The following is an 18,127-nucleotide window of genomic DNA, read 5'->3' as shown; positions in this document are numbered from 1 at the left end:
AGACATAAATGAACGGAACGGTGTAACCGCACCCCCCAAAAGAAATTCATGAAATGCTGGTTTTTGTTCATTCTGCGTCCCAAAAATCGGAATAAAAAGCAATCAAAATGTCACGTGCCCGAAAATGGTACCATTAACCCCTTCATGACCAAGCCTATTTTGACCTTAATGACAAGGCCATTTTTTGCAATTCTGACCAGTGTCCACTTATGAGGTAATAACTCAGGAACGCTTCAACGGATCCTAGCAATTTTGAGACTATTTTTTCGTGACATATTGGGCTTCATGTTTGTGGTAAATTTAGTTCGATAATTTTTGCGTTTATTTGTGAAAAAATCAGAAATTTGGCGAAAATTTAGAAAATTTTGCAATTTTCAAATTTTGAATTTTTATTTTGTTAAACCAGAGAGTTATGTGACACAAAATAGTAACTAAATAACATTTCCCTCATGTCTACTTTACATCAGCACAATTTTGGAAACAAAATATTTTTTTGTTAGGAAGTTATAAGGGTTAAAAGTTGACCAGCGATTTCTCATTTTTACAACAAAATTTACAAAACCATTTTTTTAGGGACCACCTCACATTTGAAGTCACTTTGAGGGGTCTATATGGTAGAAAATACCCAAAAGTGACACCATTCTAAGAACTGCACCCCTCAATCTACTCAAAACTACATTCAAGAAGATTATTAACCCTTCAGGTGTTTCACAGGAACTAAAGCAACGTGGAAAGAAAAAATGGACATTTTAATTTTTCCAACAAAAATTTTCTTTTAGCATCAATTTTTTCATTTTCACATGGGCAACAGGATAAAATGGATCCTAAAATTTGTTGGTCAATTTCTCTTGAGTACACTGATACCTCATATGTGGTCATAAACCACTGTTTGGGCGCACGGCAGGGCTCAGAAGGGAAGGAGAGCTGTTATGAGTTCATTTTCTCCTTACGTTCCCCCTCTGGTAGTGACAGGAGGTAGTGAGGTTAGTTTAATTGGTAATGGTCTGCCACATGATGAGGAGGATAGTGACTGGATCTCTGGAGTATCAGACTGGATATAAGACAGCCAATGCCCTATCCTGTTGCTGGTGATTCAGTCTGTTTCTCAGGTCTTGGACTTCAGCTCTGCTCCAGTCATCTCAAGTTAAGTTTGTTTTTTGCTAATGTTCACACTTGCTCTTGTTGGTCAACTCCGTTTTTGTGTGGTCAGTCAGCCCGGCTGTGCTGTGCTGAATATCCACTCTTATTTATCTGTATTTGCCAATTTGCCTTTTTGTCCTTTATTAGATTGGCCTCTTTTTGCTCTGTCTCAGAATATTCCAGAGTGCTGATATAGTGGGAGAAGTCTAGTGACTTCAGGGTTAATTTTGTTATCAGAAGCATTGGACATTATTTTTGGTAGGTTTTTTTGGCAGATCGCAGACAGTATCTTTCCTTTCCTGTCCTTTCAAGTTAGTTTGGCCTCATCGTTTGATCAGCCTATTTTTCTGCCTTTGTTTGTGTTTTCATCTTGCTTCACCGTCAATACATGTGGGGGGCTGTCTTTCCTTTGGGGTCTGCTCTGGGGAGTTAGTTTTCCTCTTTTCTTACTTTAGGCTTATTTAGCTCTCCGGTTGTGATGAGGCGTTCAGTACCACCGTAGGCACGCTCCACGACTGCTTCTAGTTGTGTGTTAAGATCAGGGCTCTGCAGTCTGCATAGTTACCAACCTCTCTGGTTTTCTGAGACTTGGCGTGTTTTGCTTTTTTCCTCCTCGGGGACCCATTCATAACAGAGCGCCATTTGACTTTTTGAATGGAAAATATGCTGGAATACTTAGCGGTTGCCATGTCGCGTTTGGAGAGCCCCTATGTGCCTAAACATTGGAGCTCCCCCACAAGTGACCCCATTTTGGAAACTAGACCCCCCCAATGAACTTATTTAGATGCATAACGATCACTTTGAACCCCCAGGTGCTTCACAAATTGATCTGTAAAAAAAAAAGTACTTTTTTTCACAAAAATTTTCTTTTAGCCTCAGTTTTTTCATTTTCACTTGGCAACAGGATAAAATGGATCCTAAAATTTGTTGAGCAATTTCTCCTGAGTACACCGATACCTCATATGTGGTCATAAACCACTGTTTGGGCGTACGGCAGGGTCCGGAAGGGAAGGAGCACCATTTGACTTTTTGAATGGAAAATTAGCTCCAATCGTTATCGGACACCATGTCGCATTTGGAGAGCCCCTGTGCACCTAAACATTGGAGCTCCCCCACAAGTGACCCCATTTTGGAAACTAGACCCCTTATGGAACTTATCTAGATGTGTGGTGAGCACTTTGAACCCCCAAATGCTTCACAAAAGTTTATAACACAGAGCCGTGAAAATAAAAAATAATTGTTTTTCCTCAAACATTTTTTCAGCGCACTATTTTTAATTTTCACAAGGCTAACAGGAGAAATTGAACCCCAAAAGTTGTTGTCCAGTTTGTCCTGAGTACGCTGGTACCCCATATGTGGGGGGAACCATTGTTTGGGCGCACGGCAGGGCTCATAAGGGAAGGAGCGCCATTTGATTTTTGAAATGCAAATTACTTCTAATCGTTATCGGACACCATGTCATGTTTGGAGAGCCCCTGTGCACCTAAACATTGGAGCTCCCCCACAACTAACCCCATTTTGGAAACTAGACCCCCTAAGGAACTTATCTAGATGCATAGTGAGCACTTTGAACCTCAAGTGCTTCACAAAAGTTTATAACGCAGAGCCGTGAAAATAAAAAATATTTTTTTTTCTCAAAAAATTTTTTAGTGCGCAATTTTTTATTTTCACAAGGGTACCAGGATAAATTGGACCCCAAAAGTTGTTGTCCAGTTTGTCCTGAGTACGCTGGTACCCCATATGTGGGTGGGGACCACTGTTTGGGTACACGTCGGGGCTCGGAAAGGAAGTAGTGACATTATGAAATGCTGACTTTGATGGAATGGTCTGCGGTCATCATTACGTTTGTAGAGCCCCTGATGTGCCTAAACAATAGAAACCCCCCACAAGTGACCCCATTTTGGAAACTAGACCCCCCCAAGGAACTCTGCTAGATTTGTGGTGAGCACTTTGAACCCCCAAGTGCTTCACAGAAGTTGATAACTGTCAGGTTCCTGACAGCGCCGGCGTACAGCCTCCGCTAAGCAGGGACTCACCCGCACTGTAGGGACTCCTGGGGACAAGAACAGCCAGAAAATAAAGATGCACGGGACCTGAATGTAGAAGTTTAGAAAGCAGGCACAGGACCTACAGTCATGTGACTGCAAGGGGGCGGGGCTTAGTGTCCTGCTTTCAAAGAAGGTAGAAAACTCAAAGTCGGGCAAAGCGGTGGTCATGCACAATACAGGCAAGCGAGGTACAGGAGGGATAAACAGACGGGAGGTCAGACAAAGCCAAAGGTCATACACAAGATCTCAGGTAAAGTACCAGGGATGAGACAGAACGGATAGTCAGAGCCAAGCAGAGATCAAAACCAAACAGACGTAGAAGGTACCAGGCAGAATCCAAAGCAAAATCCAGAGAACAGACCGAGTCATACACAGAGAATCATGCAACCAGAATACAGCACTAACACACTCAGGGGTCACCACACAATGCCAAGGGCAAGAGTATAACTGACGGGGGATTGGAGCTTCCTGAGGCTATAAGAAGCCTCCCCAGAACCAATGAGAGGCCACCATAATAGGTCCCAGGTGTGCAGGTGAGAGTCTGCACTGAGGTCAGAATATTAACCCCAGCAGTGCCGGTCACCCAGCACTGGTATCATGACAATAACGCAGAGACGTGAAAATATAAAAAAAAAAAAAAAAAATCCCCCCCCCAAATTTTTTTAGCCCCCAATTTTTTATTTTCCCAAGGGTAACAGGAGAAATTAGACCTCCAAAGTTGTTGTGCAATTTTGACTGAGTACGCTGATACCCCATATGTTGGGGTAAACCACTGTTTAGGCACACGTCGGGGCTTGGAAGGAAGGGAGCACCGTTTGACTTTTTGAACGCAAAATTGACTGGAATCAATGGTTGCACCATGTCGCGTTTGGAGACCCGCTGATGTGCCTAAACAGTGGAAACCCCTCAATTCTAACTTCTACTGCTTTTTGAAGTGTGTTTTGGGTCATTGTCCTACTGGAAGACCCATGACTTCTGAGGGAGACCCAGCTTTCTCACACTGGGCCCTACATTATGCGGCAAAATTTGTTGGTAGTCTTCAGACTTCATAATGCCATGCACAAGGTCAAGCAGTCCAGTGCCAGAGGCAGCAAAGCAACCCCAAAACATCAGGGAACCTCCGCCATGTTTGACTGTATAGACCGTGTTCTTTTCTTTGAATGCCTCTTTTTCTCCTGTAAACTCTATGTTGATGCCTTTGCCCAAAAAGCTCTACTTTTGTCTCATCTGACCAGAGAACATTCTTCCAAAACGTTTTAGGCTTTTTCAGGTAAGTTTTGGCAAACTCCAGCCTGGCTTTTTTATATCTCTGGGTAAGAAGTGAGTCTCCTACCATACAGTCCCTTTTCATTCAGATGCCGACGGATAGTACGGGTTGACACTGTTGTACCCTCGGACTGCAGGGCAGCTTGAACTTTTTCGGATGTTAGTCGAGGTTCTTTATCCAACATCCGCACAATCTTGCGTTGAAATCTCTTGTCAATTTTTCTTTTCCGTCCACATCTAGGGAGGTTAGCCACAGTGCCATGGGCTTTAAACTTCTTGATGACACTGCGCACGGTAGACACAGGAACATTCAGGTCTTTGGAGATGGACTTGTAGCCTTGAGATTGCTCATGCTTCCTCACAATTTGGTTTCTCAAGTCCTCAGACAGTTCTTTGATCTTCTTTCTTTTTTCCATGCTCAATGTGGTACACACAAGGACACAGGACCGAGGTTGAGTCAACTTTAATCCATGTCAGCTGGCTGCAAGTGTGATTTAGTTATTGCCAACACCTGTTAGGTGCCACAGGTAAGTTACAGGTGCTGTTAATTACACAAATTAGAGAAGCATCACATGATTTTTCGAACAGTGCCAATACTTTTGTCCACCCTCTTTTATGTTTGGTATGGAATTATATCCAATTTGGCTTTAGGACAATTCTTTTTGTGTTTTTTCATTTAGGACAAATTAAATGAAGATAATAATACCAAAGAATTTGTGTTTGCAATCATTTTCAGGAAGAAACTGAGTATTATCTGACAGAATTGCAGGGGTGTCAATACTTTTGGCCACAACTGTAGGTCACCCGACCCGCAGGGGGGCTTTAAAGTCATGACGCCACATAGGCGTCACTGGTCAGATTTGTACCAGTTTTCATGACGCCTATGTGGCGTCATTGGTCGTGAAGGGGTTAAAAACGTCAAAAAAATAAGACCTCAAATGACTCAGAGTCAAAATATGGAAAAATTATAGCTATCAAAATGTGGTGATGCAAAAACTATTTTTACAATAAAAAGTGTCTTTTAGCGTATGACAGCGGCCAAACATAAAAACCAGCCATAAATAGTAAATCAAACCCCCCTTTATCACCCCCTTAGTTAGGGAAAAATAATAAAATAAAAAAAAGTGTTTATTTCCATTTTCCCATTAGGGTTAGGGCTAGGGCTAAGATTAGGGTTAGGGGTGTGTTGGTGTTAGGGTTGGCGTTAGAATTGGGGGGTTTTCACTGTTTAGGCACATCAGGGGCTCTCCAAATGCAACATGGCATCTGATATCAATTCTAGCCAATTCTGCATTGAAAAAGTCAAACGGTGCTCTTTCCCTTCCAAGCTCTGCCATGCGCCCAAACAGTGGTTTACCCCCACATATGGGGTATCATCCTACTCAGGACAAATTGCACAACAACTTTTGGGGTCCAATCTCTCCTTTTACGCTTGGGAAAATAAAAAATTGGGGGCAAAAATATCATTTTTGTGGAAAAAAATGATTTTTTTATTTTTATGGCTCTACGTTATAAACTTCTGTGAAGCACTTGGGGGTTCAAAGTGCTCACCACACATGTAGGTAAGTTCCTTGGGGGGTCTAGTTTCCAAAATAGAGTTATTTGTGGGGGGTTTCCTCTGTTTAGGCACATCAGGGGCTTTCGAAATGCTGCATATCGTCCGATCTCAATTCCAGCCAAAAAGTCAAATGGCGCTGCTTCCCTTCCGAGCTCTGCCATGCGCACAAATAGTGATTTACCCCCACATATGGGGTATCAGCGTACTCAGGACAAATTGCACAATAACATTTGGGGTCCTGTTACCCTTGGGAAAATAAAAATTGGGGGTGAAAAGATCATTTTTTGGAAAAAATTTGAATTTTTTAATTGTACGGCTGTACGTTAAAAACTTCTGTGAAGCCCTTGGGGGTTCAAAGTTCTCACTACATATCTAGATAAGTTTCTTGGGGGGTCTAGTCTCCAAAATGGGGTCACTTGTTGGGGGGGTTTCCACTGTTTAGGGACATCAGGGGCTCTTCAAATGTGACATGGCATCCGATCTGAATTCCAGCCAATTTTGCGTTGAAAAAGTCAAGCGGTGCTCCTTCATTTCTGAGCTCTGCCATGCGCCGAAACATTTCAGGTATCAGCATACTCAGGACAAATTGCACAATAACTTTTGTGTAGTCCAATTTCTCCTGTTACCCTTGATAAAATAAAAAAAAATTGGACCTGAAGTAATTTTTTTGTGAAAATAAGTTAAATGTTCATTTTTTTTAAACGTTCAAAAAATTCCTGTGATGCACCTGAAGGGTTAACAAACTTCTTGAATGTGGTTTTGAGCACCTTGAGGGGTTCAGTTTTTAGAATGGTGTCATTTTTGGGTATTTTCTATCATATAGACCCCACAAAGTGACTTCAAATGTGATGTGGTCCCTAAAAAAAATGGTGTTGTAAAAATGAGAAATCGCTGGTCAAATTTTAACCCTCAACTTCCTAAAAAAAAAAATTTGGGTTCCAAAATTGTGCTGATGTAAAGTAAACATGAGGGAAATGTTACTTAAGTTTTTTGTGTGCCGTATATCTGTGATTTAAGGGCATAAAAATTCAAAGTTGGAAAATTGCGAAATTTTCAAAATTTTTGCCAAATTTGTGTTTTTTTTCTCAAATAAACGCAAGATATACGAATGAAATTTTAACACTATCATGAAGTACAATATGTCACGAGAAAACTGTCAGAATCACCGGGATCCATGGAAGCGTTCCAGAGTTATTACCTCATAAAGGTACAGTGGTCAGAGTTGTAAAAATTGGCCCGGTCATGAACGTGCAAACCACCCTTGGGCATAAAATGCACTTGACTCACTACAGGACAATCCACAGCATATAAATATGTTCAGTATCTCCAACAATAAGAAAGTAATTAATTGACAAAAATTCATACATTAATAAAATTACAGTAAAAGTATATTCAATACCCAGTGGGAGTAAAGAAGAAAATTATACAAAAGGAATGACATGGTCAAGAAAGGCAAAACATATGGATAAGTCATGATAGACTAATATTTCTAACAGTAAAAAGAGATACAATCTATCATCCAACTCTGAAAGGAAAATAAGTAAGTTTATCATGCAGATAGCTAAGTCTCTGGGCTTAGGGCTTCAGAAAAAACCCTGCGATTCATATATTCACATTAAATACAGAGGCACCACACTAGAGTCTGAAGTCACAAAAAATCAGTTTCCCAGAATCGGATGCTCATGTGAAAAATTGTATGGGAAAAACAAGTTGTCTGCGTAGCTGTTGTAATACGTTCTGACACATATCCTAATAACAAAATGGAATGTAATAATTGTAAACATAAAAGTTGCTGCCGCCTGCCAAAGAGCTCTTCTGTGTTTTATTCCTCTAGTACAGCCAACCCTGCTTTTTATTAAAAGGAAGCAAAAATTACAGCTTAAGGCCAAGTTCACACAGTACAGTGTAAATGCAGTTTTTTCCTACTCTGTTTTTTTTTCCTGAAATTAGTAATGAAAAGTATAATTGAAGCTTTGTTTCTTAAATTGTATTTTTTATATTAGTTTAAATTGTGAGAAGATGTGAAGAATGATGGCTCGGTGCAATATAATTGCTAGTACTTCAGCTCACTTACAGTAATAATAGAGTATTAGAAAATTTCTCTTTAAAGGAAAGCTGTCAACTGATTTATGCTGCCCAAACCATAGGGGGTATGAATCAGAGCCTGGATGCATGATCACAGCCAGGTTTTTTTTTCTGTGAAATGCTGCAGTGTTATTAGTCATAGAATGTTAGAGTTGGAAGGGACCTTCAGCGTCATTGTGTCCAACCCCCTGCTCAATGCAGGATTCACTAAACCATCTCAGACAGATGTTTGTCCAGCCTCTGTTTGAAGACTTCCATTGAAGGAGAAATCACCACCTCTCATGGCAGCCTGTTCCATTTATGGATCACCATCAATGTCAAAAAGTTTTTTTTTATAATATCTAGCCTGTATCTTTCTCCCTTACAGTTTAATTCCATTGATTCTCATGTTTCCATGTGCAAATGAGAATAATGATGATCCCTCTACACTATGACATTCCTTCAGATATTTGTAGACCGCTATTAAGTGTGCTCTTAGCCTTCTTTTTTGCAAGCTAAACATTCCTAAATCGTTTAACCGTTCCTCGTAGGGCATACTTTGCAACCTGCTCACCATCCTGTTGGCTTTTCTGTGAACTTACTCCAGTTTTTTATTGTCTTTTTTAAAATGTGGTGCCCAGAACTGTACACAGTATTCCAGATGAGGTCTGACCAAGAAGGAGAGTAGAGGGGAATAATTATAGTTAGAATGTCCAGTTGGAAACTATAAGCAGAGGTGAGACTATTCTGACACCACCCCAGACTGGCTTTGCCCAGCACCACTAAAGGTGATTAACAGGTCTCTTGCTATCGGAGAGACCGGTCAATCACCTGGAGACCTAGAGCAGAGCAGAGAGAAGCTGGCCGGGGAGTGCTGCTGAACTAGTCTCTATAAGTTGTCCCTGGCCAGACCTTTTTTACTAAATTTTTTCTTAAATACCAGATCATTTAAGAGAAAAACATTCCTCTTTGCACAATTGTGCAGCAAGGTAAGATTCATGCCCTTTAATGAGTTATTTGCATCTTCTGCATTGATGGCATATCCATGGGATATGATATACAGTTGAAACTATAAGTTTACATACACTGTATAAAAGACACATATGCATGTTTTTCTCAATATCTGACATGGAATCAGAATAAACCTTTCCAGTTTTAGGTCAAATAGTATTACCATAATTATTAATACTTGCAAAATGCCAAAATAATGAGAGGATGTTTTAAGGCATTTGTATTACTTACAGAGAAGTCAAAAGTCGACATGCCTTTAAACAATTCTGCACTGCCCATATGATGATATCATGTGTTTCAAAGTTTCTGTTAATTAGAGACACATCTGTGGATGTATTTTAATGCACACCTGAAACACAATGCTTCTTTGTGTAGCATCATGGGAAAGTCTCAAGACATTAGCCAATATATCAGGAAGAGAATTGTGGACTTGCACAAGTCTGGCTCATCCTTTGGTACAATTTCAAGATACCTGAAGGTTCCTCGTTCATCTGTACAATTATACACAAGTACAAACAAGATGGGAATGTCCAGCCATCATACCGCTCAGGAAGGAGATGGGTTCTGTGTCTCAGATATGAACGTGCTTTGATACCAACATGTGCATATCAGCCCAAGGACAAAAGCAAAAGACCTTGTGAACATGATGGTGAAAGGTGGTAAGATTATGTCAATATCCACAGTGAAACGAGTACTATATCAACATGGATTGAAAGGCCACTCTACTAGGAAGAAGCCATTACTCCAAAAGAAACATAAAAAAGCCAGATTAATGTTTGAAAATGCACACATGAGCAAAGACCTTAATTTTGGAGACATGTCCTGTGGTCTGATGCAACTAAAAATTGAGCTTTTTGGGATTAATGACCATCGTTATGTTTGGAGGAAAAAGGGAGAAGCTTAGAAGACTAAGAACACCATCCCAACTGTGGAACACGGAAGTGGCAGCATCATGTTGTGGGGTTGTTTTGCTGCAGGAGGGACTATTGCACTTCTCAAAATAGATGGCATCATTAGAAAAGAAGATTATGTGGCAACATTGAAGAAACATCTCAAGACATCAGCCAGGAAGTTAAAGCTTGGGTGGAAATGGTCTTCCAAATGGACAATAACCCTGAGCATACTGCCAATATAATAACAAAGTGGCTTAAGGATAACAAAGTCAATGTTTTGGAGTGGACATCACAAAGCCCTGATCTCAATCCTATTGAAAATTTGTGGGCAAATCTCAACAGACAGGTGCGAGCAAGGCGTCCTGCAAACCTGGATCAGTTACGCAAGTTTTTTCAGGCAGAATGTGCCCAAATTCCGATCAACTATTGTGATAAGCTTGTGGAAGGATATCCCAAATGTTTGACCCAAGTCATTCAGTTTAAGGGCAATGGTACCAAAGACTAATGAAATGTATGTAAACTTTTGACTTTGCAGTAATAAAAATGCCTTCATAGAATCATAGAGTTGGAAGGGACCTCCTGGGCCATCTGGTCCAACCCCCTGCTCAAAGCAGGATTCACTAAATCATCCCAGACAGACATCCAGCCTCTGTTTGAAGACATCTATTGAAGGAGAGCTCATCACCTCTCGTGGCAGCCTGTTCCACTCATTGATCATTCTAACTGTCAAAAAGTTTTTTCTAATATCTAATCTGTGACTCCTTCCATTCAGTTTCATCCCATTGCTTCTAGTCTTTCCTTGTGCAAATGAGAATAAAGATGATCCTTCTACAATGTGACAGCCCTTGAGATATTTGCAGACAGCTATTAAGTCTCTTCTCGGTCTTCTCTTTAGCAAGCTAAATATTCCAAAATCCTGCAACCTTTCCTCATAAGACATGGTTTGCAGACCGGTCACCATTCTGATCGCTCTTTTCTGATCTTGCTCCAGTTTGTTGATGTCTTTTTTAAAATGTGGCACCAAAACTGGACACAGTATTCCAGATGAGGTCTGATGAAGGAGGAGTAGAGGGCAATAATGACTTCACGTGCGCAGCTTCTGTTGATACATCCTAGAATTGCATTTGCCTTTTTTGCTGCTGCATCACACTGTTGACTCATATTCAGTCTGTGATCTATTAGTAAACCCAAGTCTTTTTCACATGTGCTGTTGCTTAACCCTATGCAAGCCTCAATTCATTGTCCGCTTTAAACTTATTCGTGCTCTGCAGGTTCTGCAGACAGCATTATATTAATCTTTAGATATGCCTCCCTGTTATGATTGGGTCACCGAGTATAGCAGGACCAGGCTAAGCCACCAGAAAACCAGAGAGGTTGGTAACTAAGCGGATTGCAGACCCCTGATCCTATCCACACAACTAGCAGTAGCCATGGAGCATACCTACGATGCCCTAGACGCCTCGGCACAGCCAGAGAGCTAACTAAGCCTAAAGCAAGAAAGGTGAAATCTAAACTGCCCCGAAGCAGACCCCAAAGGAATAGATAACCCCCAAACGTATATTGCCGATGAGACAAGATGAAAACACAAATGCAGGCAGAAAAATAGACTGAGCAAATGATGGGGCCCAAACTGACTAGACAGGACAGGAAAGGAAAGACACTGGCTGCAATCACGCAAAAAACCCTGAAAAATCCAACACATCTGATGCTCAAAAAAACACAGAAGTCACACGACTTCGCCCCCACTATATCAGCACTCTGGTATATACTGAAAGCAAAGCAAAAAGAGACCAATATAACAGGGGACAGAACAAACTGACACAAGCAGTAACATATGGGCGGTGATCCAGCACAGCCCCAGCAGGAGCAAGCTGACCCGCACAAATCAGAGATAGACAAAACCAGATCAAATGCAAAAAGATTAGCAAATGAACCACTTAGCTGAGCCATGCAGGAACAGAGCAGAAGACATCAGACATCAGAAGGCACAGGAAGAAAATCACCAGCAGGGATTGAAGGAAGTCAACTGTCTTAAATACTCCAGTCAGAGACCCCAGGTCTCCAATCGTCATTATCATTATCAGGTCGCAAGCCTCTGTCAGTCTGACCAGCTCCACTACCTTCAGTAACCACCAGAGGGAGCCCAGAAAGAGAGCTCACAACACCTCTGTCAATCTGACCAGCTCCACTACCTTCAGTAACCACAAGAGGGAGCCCAGAAAGAGAATTCACAACACCTCCCTCTTTCCATTTTATAAACATTTCTTTCTTCCTTTTCAGCATGTACTTAAGTTCTATGTTCATCCATCCTGGTTTCCTTAAATGCTTCCTATTCGTCCCTCTTTTCGGAATTGTAGACAATTGTGCTTTGAGAATTTCATTTTTCAAGATTTCCCATCCTTCCTGGACATTTTTGTCCATAAGGATATCCAGCCATTGGATCCCTCCAGTTCTCTTTCTGAATCCCTTAGAATCTGCCTTTCTGTAATCTAACTTTGACGTCTTCACAGATCTTCCTCCTCTAGTTATCCAAAATTCTAAAATAGCATGGTCGCTGCCTCCTAGGGTCCTAGCCACTCTTACTTCCACAACCATTTCCTCCCTGTTTATGAGGATTTGATCCAAGGTAGCAGATCCCCTTGTTTTCTCCCCTACCTTTTGGAAGATAAAGTTGTCAGCAAGAAAGGATAAGAATTTCCTTGACCTGAAAGTTTTACCTGAGAGAGATTCCCAACAAATGTCTGGATAGTTGAAATCTCCCATGACAACTATGTCATATTTTTTGGAGAACTTGACCATTTGATGCATAAAGAGTTCATCCATATCATCAGCTTGCACACAATTCCTACAATGGTGTCCTTTCCATTGTTCTGTCCTTGTATTCTTACCCAACAGTTTCCACAGAACTCTCAGTCTCTAAAGCTTCAATCTCTGTGCAGATATACGCGTTTCTAACATACAATGCAACATCTCATCCTCGTTTATCAAGTCTGTTTCTTGCAAATAAGTTGTATCCTTCTAGTCTTGTATGCCAATCATGTGTATTGTCCCACCAAGTTTCAGTGATTCCAATGACATCATATTTCTTTTCCTGCGTTAGTAGTTCCAATTCTCCTTGTTTGTTGCCCAAGCTTTGTGCATTAGTATAGAAACATTTTATTTTGTGATTGGTTTCTCTTTCTCCAATATTTTTATTATTTAGATTTTTTTTGTCTTTGTTCTTTCCTCCCACTTCTAATGGCAGAATTCTCAATAGCATTTGTCAGGTGTATGACTTTTTCTGGCCTTTTGCTTCCCTTCTCACATTGTTCTAGTTTAAAACTCTCCTGATGAGTGTAGTAAGGCGTCTTCCAAATACATGTTTTCCAGTCTTCATAAGGTGCACTCCATCTCTAGCAAATTAGTCCATCGTATAGGTAATTCACTCTGTGATCCAGAAATCCAAATCTTTGCTGACGGCACCATCGACGTAGCCAGTTGTTCACCTGCAGAATCTTATTCCACCTCCTTGTTCCATGGCCATCCACTGGGAGGATGGGAGGACCACCTGCACTCCCAGTTCTTTCACTTTCTTACCTAAGTTTTCAAAGTCATTGCAAATGGTTTCCAGGTCGTTTCTTGCCGTGTCATTTGTCCCCACATGTATTAACAGGAATGGGTAGTCATCTGTAGGTGTGAAGAGTCCTGATAGCCTGTGAGACACATCTTTAATTTTTGCACCTTGAAGACAGCACATTTCTCTTGAGGTTATATCCGGTCTGCAGATAGCGGCCTCTGTTCCTCTCAACAGGGAATCCCCCATGACCACCACTCTCCGTTTCTTCTTCACAATATTTTTCTTTCTCCATCCAGGAGGACTCTGAAGGCGTACAAGGGTGTTTGGGGGCAAAGTCTTATGCTGATGTATTTCTTCATCGTTCTCCTGCGTAAGAGCCTGGTACCGGTTCCTGAGCAGTATGGGCGTTGACTGCCTCCCAATCCTCCTGCTTCTCTGGGTCACGTTTCCATTCCTCTGTTTCTTCAGGTGCACTTCGAATTTCTTCTTTTTCTGTAACATGAAGAGATAATTCTGCTGTCTAAGAACTCTTCACCTTCCTTCATGATCTTCAATGTAGCTAACCTTTCTACGAGATTTTGCAACTTTTCCTCCAACAGGGACACAAGCTTGCATTTATGGCATGTGAAGTTTGGCTTTTCCACTGGTAAGTCTGTGAACATGTAGCAAGAAATGCAGCTCACCAAATGGCTCCTGGCCGCTTCCATATTTTTATTGCTAAAGAGATTTCAAAGCGATGAAAAATGTGCCAAAATTCGTCGTGCGGTTTACCGATTTCCTCCGTTCAGCTGCAACAGCTAAAATCTAGAGATCTTTGAGCTCGTAGAGACTCTTCACTTATCCCAGAAGGCACTGGGAATATGCAAATTCTCTCCTCAGGACTCTTCCCCTCTTCCCCTTAAAACAGTCTGTCTTTCATTATTCTGGCATTTGACAAATATTAATAATTATGGTAATCCTAACTGACCTAAAATGGGAAAGGTTTATTCTGATTTCATGTCAGATATTGAGAAAAACATATATGTGTCTTTATATATAGTGTACGCAAACTTGTAATTTCAAGTGTAAATACCAAATGCGAATTCCACCTATCGAACCCTCAGTTTTAAGATGTCCTGTGGATTTGCCATTATAGAAATACACATTTAAGACCATCTAGTTGAGCTTATTCTTCTTCAATAGTCATCCAAAAGAAGGCAAAAGACAATTTTCCTCATCTTAGCGGAAAAATTTTTTCCTCGACTCCCAAATATTACTTTTGGGATAAATCCTTGAATCATCTCCACTAATCTAGTAAAATGCACAATTGAATTTATTTTTCCACAGTTTCCACAAAAATTCCCAGCACCCAAGAAAAAGGAAGGTAAGGTTTGCATTGCACATTTCTTTTTAAATATCTACACATTTGAGAACAAATGTTTTTTTGTAGGTGGTTATTTGTGTGTAGACCCTCAAGCGAGATATATATGACTCCTAGAGCATATAAATTTCGTTTTACTCAAATAATGCCTCTTTTTTGCTTCAAATAAAGTACATGAAAAAATGCGTTATCCGAGCAGTGGCACATGCCATTACAATCTACTGTACCATAAATACTGTCGTTTGGGAAACTTGGAAAGTTTAGTATTTTTATTTCAGTGTGAATGGGCAAGTGTAAAAATCATTGATTTCCACTAACCTTACTACAGCTGTTGAAATCTCAGGATTAAGAGCTGCGAATGTTTGGCAGCCATTGAGCTAATTTGGCAAAACGATTGTTAACATATACTATATATAACATGTGGCTGGCATGAATCCTCAGGCTCAAGATATATTTCATGTAATCCTGTGAAAATGTTGGGTTTTAGTTCTTGGGAGATTTCTTATACATTAACATTTATGTTGTAGTTTGATTAAATTTCAATTCTTCTGCAAGTTTATGAAATTCCACTTAGCACACCCAAATATAATATTCTTTATCTCTATTATTATATGCATTAATAAAATCATTAAAGACGTATTTAACAAAATTGACATTGGCAACATAGGAACATTTAAGTCTTACCCTTCAGTACCCCCCAACTTTACCCAGAAATTTGCCTGCACCTCAAATCTGTTGTCCAAGGAGCAGGTCTGCCTCATCCTTAGGAAATGTCCAACTGGGATGGCCCTAATGGTGGCTTTATTGTGAGCTGTGCATGTGTCAGAGCGTTAATTGAGGTCGTTTTTCTGTAGCCATCAGTCTGAATGTAAGAATGGTCATCCAGCTGCAGACTGATGTCAAGGAAATTGATTTTTTTTTTGTAATCATATTTGAAAGTCAACCTTGTATTACATGAGTTGGAAATAAGTAAATCCCTAAATATCCCGAGCTGCTGCACTGTCCCGCACCACAGACACAGAATGTCATCTATGTATCTAAACCAGCACAGCACATGGTCGGCAACCCCCACGCCCAGGTCACTTAAAACTGGCCTCTCCTAGAGACCTAGGAAAAGGTTGGCATACGAGGGCGCACAGGCGCCCCCAGGGCTGTGCTGAGTTTCTGGAGATAAAAAAGATCTTTAAGTATAAAAAAAATTGTGCATGAGGACAAACTGCAGCAGCTCGAGGATAAGCTCACAAAAGATGACCATCCAGGTTGGAGTCCCCAATAAAGAGGTGGACCGCATTGTGACCATTAGTGTGGTCGATGCATATGTATAACGCATCTAGCGGGCGCACAGCTGTAAATTCTCTGATGTTTACAGCAAGAAAAACGGAGAATCTACAGCAATAAAAGTTACAGATTCGGAAAGGGCTTCCCAAGCCCTATTTCAAGATGCCATTAGTATCTTACTAAAAAATTCACCTGACAAATTCTCTTTAAGTTATGACAGAAATATAATCCAGTCCCAGATTTGAGTACATTTTTTGCTCTGGCATTCTGGAACTGAAAGATGCGCCAAATTCATTAAGGGGCATATAAATGCCTCTTAATGAATTTGGGAAAATTTTACTCCAGCATACTTTTTCAAAGTATGCAAAGGACCACTCTTGAAGATCAGCAGTCATTTAATAGCTTGCTTACAAAGGACGGCCCTGATTTCGGGTGCATACTGAATGATCTATCAATACATAGGCTGCCATTGTTCACAGCAGCTCTGGTCCTGCTTACACAGAATGATGCGCTGCCAAGAACATTGATGGTTTGTGAAATCAAAAGATCATTTCACCTGACAAATGAGTGTTTTGCTTGTTCGTCCTGTGATTGGTAGGCTGTTTACACTGCACTGTGATTATGAAATGTGCTTTACTAGGAACTCTAGGAAGGCCTTAACTGCTCATATTATTGTTGGCTTCGGATCTTAGGTCACAGATTCATGTTGGAACATTTTAGTGTCACTTTGTCTTCTGTATATCGGGCATGTCAGTTTACACCTAACAACTGTTGCAAGTCGTCCTAGTGTATTAATAATAACATGTTGTCAGCAGTAAAACAATTGGTTTGGAAGCCTTGTGTCCATTGTAGATGGCTGTCTACACCTAGAACTGATTTTATATATTTCATCATTTCCTTATTTGCGCATACTGAAATTGAGAGCAGTTCAGTCCTGCAAAACTCTATTGCAGCCTTTCTTTTTAGCCTTTTGATCTACGAATGCACATTAACATTTTACCTTAAATTGTGTTTCATTGGCCATTATATTGCTATATATCTGTTAAAAGTAAGCATGTGGTACAAAAGGGGTTGCTAAATTGATTTTGGGTGTTTGTGACTTTGTCATCATATAGTCCATTAGTGTGTTCTGATCTACTTTCTCATTGTGCATTAGTTTCTCATTGTTCTTGTCTGTTTCTGTGGTTCTAAAACAACATAAATATGCTATAAAGGGTTTATCAGAAAATGCTATATAAAGTGGCCCTTTTATCATCTTAGAGGAATGCCCCCAATTGACCAGTGGACAGACAGTCCATGGACATGGAGTCCATGTTGTCATCATTCAGCAGTGGGATCCCTTTCTATAATCTTGTCATAAGTGAACCATGTGTGTTCAAATATTTTTCATACCTCTTAAGCAGTGCATGAGATCAGATGTGCAGGCAGCATAATACAGAGCACGAGAAGCTGAGAAGATTTATATGCATGGAATTGTGGGGAGGTTATTCAAATATTCCAATCTTATTAATTTAAATCCTTTCAATCTTTTCCAAAAGAAAAACGTTTATTTTCAGGGATAGAAAACATTCACTGTATGACTGTGTATTTAGAGATACCTGTCAATCACCGAGTCTCTCCTTCCACTGGACTCCAAAGCATAGAAAGAGCAAAAAAGTTATTTATTAGATATATCAATCATCTTATTGTCTTCAGCGCTTTACCTGCAGATCAGACATTTTGTTCAAAGTGACATATGCCCAGTTAACTGCAGTAACTCTCCCTCCAGTGAGATCACCACTAGCACAGTGAGAAAAAGTCTCACTGTGCAGCGGTGAGTTCACCACAGTGAAATTCTCCCGGTGAACTCATCTCTGGGCTCGCAGTAGATCATTGATCAGAGATTCTCAGCCTGGACAGTCTAATAGATGTGCCTTTTCTGGGCAACTGCGGACTGCTATTTTTAGGCTGGGG

At 40.5% G+C, this 18,127-nt stretch overlaps 1 protein-coding gene across 14 annotated transcripts in view; it reads left to right on the top strand.

The window, feature by feature from the left end:
* Window positions 1-18,127, top strand: part of BMPR1B (bone morphogenetic protein receptor type 1B) — a 708,903-nt gene that overhangs the window by 447,566 nt on the left and 243,210 nt on the right. For 2 of the 14 annotated variants that reach the window (XM_073589824.1, XM_073589868.1), the window contains one exon: window positions 14,863-14,899. The exons of the other annotated variants lie outside the window; for them this stretch is intronic. The gene's annotated coding sequence lies outside the window, so the exon portion shown is untranslated. The remainder of the gene's footprint in view (window positions 1-14,862; window positions 14,900-18,127) is intronic. 14 annotated transcript variants of the gene reach the window in all.

Source organism: Dendrobates tinctorius, unplaced genomic scaffold (assembly GCF_039654945.1).
Source record: "Dendrobates tinctorius isolate UK_male_01 unplaced genomic scaffold, ASM3965494v1 ptg000011l, whole genome shotgun sequence".
Taxonomy (NCBI): domain Eukaryota; kingdom Metazoa; phylum Chordata; class Amphibia; order Anura; family Dendrobatidae; genus Dendrobates; species Dendrobates tinctorius.
The sequence above is the reverse complement of the archived record's forward strand: the minus strand, read 5'-3'. Positions and strand labels throughout refer to the sequence as shown.